Source organism: Apium graveolens, chromosome 3, assembly GCF_009905375.1.
Source record: "Apium graveolens cultivar Ventura chromosome 3, ASM990537v1, whole genome shotgun sequence".
Lineage (NCBI taxonomy): Eukaryota > Viridiplantae > Streptophyta > Magnoliopsida > Apiales > Apiaceae > Apium > Apium graveolens.
Genome location: NC_133649.1, coordinates 194,602,228 through 194,610,558, shown reverse-complemented (window position 1 = coordinate 194,610,558; position 8,331 = coordinate 194,602,228). Strand labels below are relative to the sequence as shown.

Genomic DNA, 8,331 nt, shown 5'->3' with positions numbered 1-8,331 from the left:
ACCTTAATTCTCTTAGCTAATATTAGGTAGTATAATCTCGTAGTTATATACAATCTCAACTTGTTATCATCTTAGCATTGAATAATAACCATACCATTATTGCATAAGTGCATAGATTGAAGTTAACCTTAACTAGTCTCTATGGGAATGAACTAGAAAGAATTCTATATTACTTGTGATCGCGTATACTTGCATGAATATTAGCGCGTGTTTTCGTCCTAACAAGTTTTTGGCGCCGCAGCCGGGGACTCGGTGTTAATTTTTAGTTTATGTGCTTGACATCAGTGGTTGTTAAATTTCACTAACTCGGATATTTTACTTACTTGTTTGCTTATTGCATTTTCAGGTACTCTAGAGAGCGTGTATGCAAACGTGTTCTTGATCTCGCAAAAGAACACTGGATAAAGCGGAGGAAGAAGTTTTAGTAGAGGAAGAAGTTCTTGTAGAAGAGGAGAAAGTTGAAGAAGAAGCTCTTGTTGCAATGGGTGAACCAGAAGCAAATACAAAGGCTTTGATGGACTACTCTCAGCCGAAAATCAATGATATTCAGTCTAGCATTGTCAGACCAGCCATCCCGGCTAACACTTTTGAAATCAAGGCTAGCACAATTCAGATGGTGTAGAACTCGGTTCCGTTTGGGGGTTCTCCGACGGAAGATCCTAAGATGCATATTAGAGATTTCATCGAGATCTGTGACACTTTCAAATTCAACAATGTCTCTGAGGATGCTATTAAGTTGAGGCTTTTCCCATTCTCTCTTAGAGATAAGGCTAAAGGCTGGTTGCATTCTCTATCGCCAGGCTCTATCACCAATTGGGAAGATCATGCTTAGAAGTTTCTCACTAAATTATTTCCTATGGTGAAGACAGCTGCAATCAGGAATGCTCTTACTCAGTTTATGCAACAATCGGGAGAATCTTTGTGTGAAGCTTGGGATCGTTATAAGGAGATGATTAGGAAGTGTCCTCATCATGGGATTCCTGACTAGATGATCATTAACTGCTTTTATAATGGTTTGGGTGCAACTTCTAGACCCATGCTTGATGCAACATTAGGTGGAGCCTTATGGGCTAAGAGTTACGTTGAAGCTTATGATCTGATTGAACTGATGGCTGCTAATGAATACCAGAATCCTTCTCAGAGACTAACTCAAGGCAAAGTAGTAGGAATTCTGGAGGTATATGCAGCTACTGCTATAGCTGCTCAGCAAAAGGCTTTGACGATGAAGGTGGAATCTTTGGCTAATTATGGAAATAATCAGATCACTGGTGTCTGTGAGCTTTGTGCTGGTGCCATTGAGACAAAGCAGTGTGTTATTTCTAGTTAATCAGCTTAGTTCGTGAGCAACTTTCAGAGGTCACCGCAACCAGTTCCAGCCACCTGTCATCCCAATAACCGCAATCATCCTAACTTCGACTGGAGAAACACTCAGAATGCGGTGCAGTAGCCTTATCACCAGTATGCAGCAAAGCAATACAACCCTCATGGTTTTCAGCAACCGCAATACGTACCAAGACAACAACTCCAACTTCAATAATCTAGTGAAAAATCTGAATTTGAGGCGTTGAGGATCATGTGCAAGAGCCAAGCGGTTTCTATTAAGACGTTGGAAAATCAAATTGGGCAGATTGCCAATGCTTTGCTGAATTGACAACCTGGTACACTCCCTAGTGACACGGAAGTGCCAGGAAAGAAGGAAGCAAAAGAACAGGTTAATGCAATTACATTGAGGTCTGGGAAGGTTGCAAGCCAAGAAAAAGCTCAAGTTCCAGATTCTGAAGATATGGCTGAAGAAGAAGTGCAAAAGGAAGCAGAAGTGGAACCAAGGAAGAAAACTGTGGAACACACTCCTCTTGAGGGTAATACAGGGGAGAAACGGGTCTATCCTCCACCTCCATTTCCTAAGAGGCTGCAGAAGCAAAAGTTGGATAAGCAGTTTGCAAAGTTTCTGGATGTGTTCAAGAAACTTCGTATTCACATACCTTTCGCTGAAGTTCTTGAACAGATGCCTAGCTATGCAAAGTTTATGAAAGGTATTCTCTCTGGGAAAGTGAAGCTCGATGAAATAGAGACCATTGCTCTCACGGAGGAATGCAGTGTTGTGCTGCAACAGAAGTTTCCTCCGGAGCTTAAAGATCCTGGAAGCTTCAATATTCCTTGCACCATCAGAAAAGTATCATTCGACAAATGCTTATGTGACTTGGGGGCGAGCATCAATTTGATGCCGTTGTCAGTCTTTAAGAAGTTGGAATTACCTGATCCTAAGCCTACTTATATGTCCTTGTAGTTGGCGGATCGTTCTATTACATATCCACGAGGAATTGTGGAGGATGTTTTGGTCAAGGTGGATAAACTCATCTTCCCTGCTGATTTTGTAATTCTTGATTTCGAGGAGGATAAGAAGATTCCCATAATCTTAGGAAGACCATTCTTGACTACGGGATGAACCTTGATTGATATGCAGAAGGGTGAGCTCACTATGCGATTACTGGATCATGATATGACTTTTAACATATTCAATTCCATGAAATTCCCTACTGATAATGAGGAATGCTTAAAAGTGGAATTGGTCGATTCTGTGGTTACTTCAGAACTTGATCAAATGGTAAGGAATACTTGAGATATGTGTATTTTGGTGATGCATCTACTTTTCCTGTTATTATTGCATCTGACCTTTCATGTAGGGATGAGGATAAGCTCTTGAGAATTCTGAGAGAGTTCAAATCCGCAATTGGATGGACTATAACATATATCAAGGGAATCATCCCTTCTTATTGCATGCATAAAATTCTTCTAGAGGAAGGAAGCAAGTTAACTATTGAGCAGCAGAGAAGGATAAATCCGATAATGAAAGAGGTCGTGAAGAAGGAAATTCTCAAGTGGCTAGATGCAGGGATCATCTATCCTATTTCTGACAGTTCTTGGGTGAGTCCAGTTCAGTGTGTGCCGAAGAAAGGAGGCATCACAGTGGTTGCTAATGAGAAGAACGAGCTCATTCCTACTCGAACAGTCACGGGGTGAAGAGTTTGCATGGATTTTAGGAAGCTGAACAAAGCCACAAGGAAGGATCACTTTCCTCTTCCGTTTTTTGATCAGATGCTTGACAGGTTGGCTGGGCATGAATACTATTCTCTTCTAGATGGCTATTCGGGCTATAATTAGATTTGCATCACTCCAGAAGATCAGGAAAAGACTACCTTCACTTGTCCGTTTGGTACTTTTTCCTTCAGAAGAGTTTCTTTTGGGTTTTATGGTGCACACCTGCCACATTTCAGAGATGCATAATGGCTATCTACTCTGACATGATTGGTCAAAATGTGGAGGTGTTCATGGATGATTTCACTGTGTTCGGTGATTCTTTTGATGAGTGCTTGCAAAATCTTGGCGCAGTTATTAAAAGGTGTGTTGAGACGAATCTGGTTCTCAACTGGGAGAAATATCACTTTATGGTGCAACAGGGTATAATTCTTGGGCACAAGGTCTCTAGTAAAGGTCTTGAGGTGGACAAAGTCAAGGTGGGGGTAATTGAAAACCTTCCTCCACCAATTTCAGTTAAGGGAGTCTGCAGGTTTCTTGGCCATGCGGGTTTCTATAGGCGGTTCATCAAGGACTTCTAAAAAATGTTTAAACCTTTGTGCAATATTTTAGTAAAAGATGTCCCTTTCAAGTTTAATGACGAGTTCCTAGCTGCTTTTGAGAGCTTAAAGAAGAGTTTGATCATGGCACCTGTCATAACTGCACCTGATTGGGATGAACCTTTTGAAATGATGTGCGATGCAAGTAACTATGCAGTTGGAGTAGTTCTTGGGAAGAGGAAGAACAATATATTTCATGTGGTCTACTATGCTAGTAAGACCCTCAATGGTGCTCAACTGAATTATACTACTACTGAGAAAGAACTCTTACCCATTGTCTAGGGTTTTGAGAAGTTTCGATCTTATTTGCTTGGGACGAAGGTGACAGTTCTCACTGATCACGATGCGATTCACTCTTTTCTCGAAGAAGGACTCGAACCATAGACTAATTCGATGGGTTCTTTTACTTCAGGAATTTGAGTTGGAGATCAAGGATAGGAAAGGTACTGAGAATCAAGTCGCTAATCATCTCTCTTGGTTAGAAGATCCGAGTACTACTTCACAGGATGAGACATTGATTAATGAGTCTTTTCCCGATGAGCAGTTGTTTGGGCACTACTAGAAAAAACACCTTAGACATCGGTTAAAAACTGATGTCTATGTAAAAAATGTATGATGTCTTCGCGACTGATGTTAAAGATATTTTCTCATAAACATCGGTTAAAAACCGATGTCTAAGTAATCTTACACAACGTTTCTGGAAAATTTCTGATGTCTAATTCACATTCTTGTTATCTAATTGAGTAATGTCAAGTTCAGAAATGCAATATTAGGACGATTAGGCCTATTTAAAACTATAGCACACAAGCAATATTTATTAATTAACATCGATTACAAATAAAAAACCCGATGTGTCATACTTATTAGACATCGGTTATTTCTAAAGAACCGATGTCAATTTAAACAATAAACATCGATTGTTTTCTAAATAACCGATGTTAATTTGAACAATAGACATCGATTATTTTCTAAATAATCGATGTTAATATGATAAATAAACATCGGTAGTTTATTTTTGAATCGATGTTATTGCCATGTTTACATGTGCTAATATCCCTTCATAAACATCGGATATTTTGTTTTAACTGCTGTCTTTATGATTTTAAGACATTACCATTATACATGTAAACTAATGTGTATTTATGGTTTTTAACATCGATTCTAAAAACCAAAAACGACCCTCCTGCAATAAGTTATACAATACATGTACATGAATATCTCTAGCTGCAATTACATACACACCCACACCCTAAAAATAGCTAAGCTAACAAGAAATAAACACTAAATCCAAGATGGTTCAAAATAAAGTTGATTTTTTAATCAATACGTACACACCCACGCCCTAAATTTCAATTGAAGTCAACCAAATTCCTATCTTCATTTCTCAATAAAACACGAAAGCTGCAAGAGGAACTCAATTAGTTTGAGAGGCAGAAGGTAAGGAAGCTGGTACCCCGACCAAAGGACAAGTTAGTGATAGGCACTAAATGGGTATTCAGAAACAAGTTAGATGAAGATGGAATTATAACGAGAAACAAGGCCAGACTGATAGCTAAAGGTTACTCTCAAGAAAAGGGTATAGATTATGATGAAACCTATGAACCAGTAGCTAGGCTTGAGGAAATCAGTATGTTTTTGGCATTCACAGCACATTCATATTTTAAGGTTTATCAAATGGATGTGAAGAGTGCATTCCTGAATGGGGAGCTAGAAGAAGAGGTGTATGTAGAACAACCTTCAGGTTTTGAAGATCCAAATCTGGCTAATTTTGTATACTTTCTATTCAAAGCTCTTTATGGTCTTAAGCAAGTTCCAAGGACATGGTATGACACTCTCTCTGAGTTTTTACTTGAAAATGGTTTTACTAGAGGTATCATAGATAAAACTCTATTTCATAAAATGCATAAATCTAATATGATATTAATTCAAGTATATGTTGATGACATTATATTTGGTTCCACTAATGATGATCTTTCCAAGAGATTTTCAAAGCTAATGCAGAGTAAGTATGAAATGAGCATGATGGGAGAGTTGAACTATTTTCTTGGATTATAAGTGAGTCAAAGGAAAGATGGTATATTCATCTGTCAATCCAAGTACATCAGAGAACTTTTAAAGAAGTACAATATGGAAGATTCAACTCCAGCAAAGACTCCAATGCCAACAACTACTAAGCTTGATCAAGACAAACTGGTAAGAAAGTTGACATCACAAGCTACAGAGGTTTGATAGAATCATTACTTTATCTCACAGCAAGTAGGTCAGATATTATGTTTTTAACATGCTTATGTGCTCGATTTCAAGTTGATCCTAAAGAATCTCATCTTATAGCTGTTAAAAGAATATTTAGGTATCTTAAGGGGACTCCAAATCTTGGAGTTTGGTACCCTAAAGGTACAGGTTTTAACCTAGTTGGCTATACAGACTCTGATTTTGCAGGTTGTAAGATTGACCGAAAAAGTACCTCAGAAAGCTATCAGTTTCCTGGAAGAAGGTTGGTATCCTGGCATAGCAAGAAGCAGCACTCAATATCCACATCAACTACTGAAGCTGAATACATAGTTGTTAAAAGCTGTTGTGCCCAAATCTTGTGGATGAGGAACCAACTGCGGGATTATGGTCTGTTGGTATCAAAGATTCCAATATTCAGTGACAACACGAGTGCCATAGCAATCTCCAACAACCCAGTTCAGCACTCAAGAACTAAGCACATTGATATCAGGTATCACTTTATCAGGGAGCATGTCACAAATGGCACTGTGAAATTACATTTTATACCCACAGAGGATCAAATTACAGATATATTCACAAAACCACTTGATGAAAACACTTTCTCTAAGTTGGTTAGTGAACTTGGGATGTTAAATCTGTCTAATTAACAAATTAGGAATCAATAACTGCAATTTGTATCAGATAAATCCACTTATTATTTAATATCAATATTCTAAGGACACGTGGATTTATATGTCACTATTTATTTCTCGTATTTCAAATATTTGTGTGCTTGTATCTAATTGATAAATATTTTAGCACACTTATATTATAAAAATTGTTTGAAAATAATTTAAATCATAATTGGCTTTGATTTTGTGACTCGCCCGCCCGCCACCAGTGGAAGCAAGTTAAGTTATGAGTAAAATGTTGCAGCATAATTTTGATTTAACTAATTGAGACTGGATCAATTCAATGATAAAAGTTTCAACTATAATAAATCAAAGTTGTGATTTATTAGTTTTAATGAACTTTAAATTATTTGATATTTAAAGGGGTTCATTAAAATTAATTTGAAAATAGAAGCATAATTTATTCCAAGAAAATATAATTTTATCAATTAATGATAATTGTTGTGTTTTTATGAAACAAATTGTGATTGACAAATTTAATTTCCAGGTATAGTTACTTGCGACCACAGGGCAACAAAGGTCGCAAGTAAACACTTCAACAAATTTCTGATTGTTAATTTTGTTAAAGGGAAGTCTAGTCGCAAGTAACTACTTGAAATTTTTCTAAGGGAAGTTACTTGCGACCTGAGACCCTAGAGGAGTACTTGGTCGCAGGTAAGTTAATCATAGTTTCTTTATCTCCGTTACTTGCGACTTGGAAGCCCTTAGGAGCGCAAGTAAATAACTAAGATTTGTCTATCTTAGTTACTTGCGACTGTGCCTTCACAATATAGTCTAGTTACTTGTGCACTGTTACACACAGTAGTCGCAAGTAACTCACATAAGTTTTTGTGAGTGGTTTGTAAGTGTATATCAGCATATCTCAGTCAATTTTCATACATAAACACACGATTACACACACAACGCAAGTAAGGGCAAAAAAGGAGAAAAAAATTTAATTGATTGAATCAGTACCAAAACTCTGTCAAAATTTCTAAAAAATTGCAGATTCTTGGAGCCCACAACACACTCTTTCTTTTGACTGTAAAAACATGTGATTTCACCGGTTAAGTTTACAGATCGAAGATTTTGGTTTTCTTGAACATAAGGGATTGTTTGGCTTAGTTTAAATTGGTTAATTGGTTAATTAGTTCATATTGGCTTAGTTTATTATTGCATAATTATTCTGCATTAATTTGTGTATTGCATTAGTTATGAGTTAATATTTTAAAGTGCACGATAAATTTTTTTTCGGTCAAAATTTTATTATCATTTTTAATTAAAATGGAGAATAACATTATGATACTTAAAACAAATTATGACTCGGTTAAAAATCGTAATCAGCTCACATAGGCTATTTTAAAAATTGGATTCGATTTTTAAACGAGCACACGATTGTGCACTATGCCTTAACTACTAATGTACAATTAAATGTTGAGCTCCTCAAACTCGTTCACACCACAGCTCTGGACACATCAGATGAAGATCAGCTAAGCTTCTTGTTTCCCAATGAAGATGAAATGATATTAATCACTGAGGATGACTTCAATGAACATCTTCACTTTCCTCAGGATAATTTTGATGATTTTCCAAGAGACTATAAAGTTTTTAGCTTCTTCAGGGGCATAAGGAGCACCATACCAAATGACAAGTATGCAAAGCATTTAAACAAAAGTCATCCCTAAGCCTTAGAACTTATTCTTCAACATTATATCCTTCTGTCTGTCTCCCAAGGCTGGTGGATTTCATGGACTAACACATTTCATGAGGCTAGTTGGAGTGGTTGTTGCTCAGAACATTCGTATCAATTTTGG

The 8,331-nt window shown here is 37.1% G+C and overlaps 1 non-coding gene across 1 annotated transcript; it reads right to left on the bottom strand.

Moving 5' to 3' along the window:
• Nucleotides 1-871: 871 nt before the first annotated feature.
• On the bottom strand, nucleotides 872-978 carry LOC141716212 (small nucleolar RNA R71). The gene has a single exon (XR_012572929.1). It is a non-coding gene; the product is annotated as a small nucleolar RNA R71 (small nucleolar RNA).
• Nucleotides 979-8,331: the final 7,353 nt, after the last annotated feature.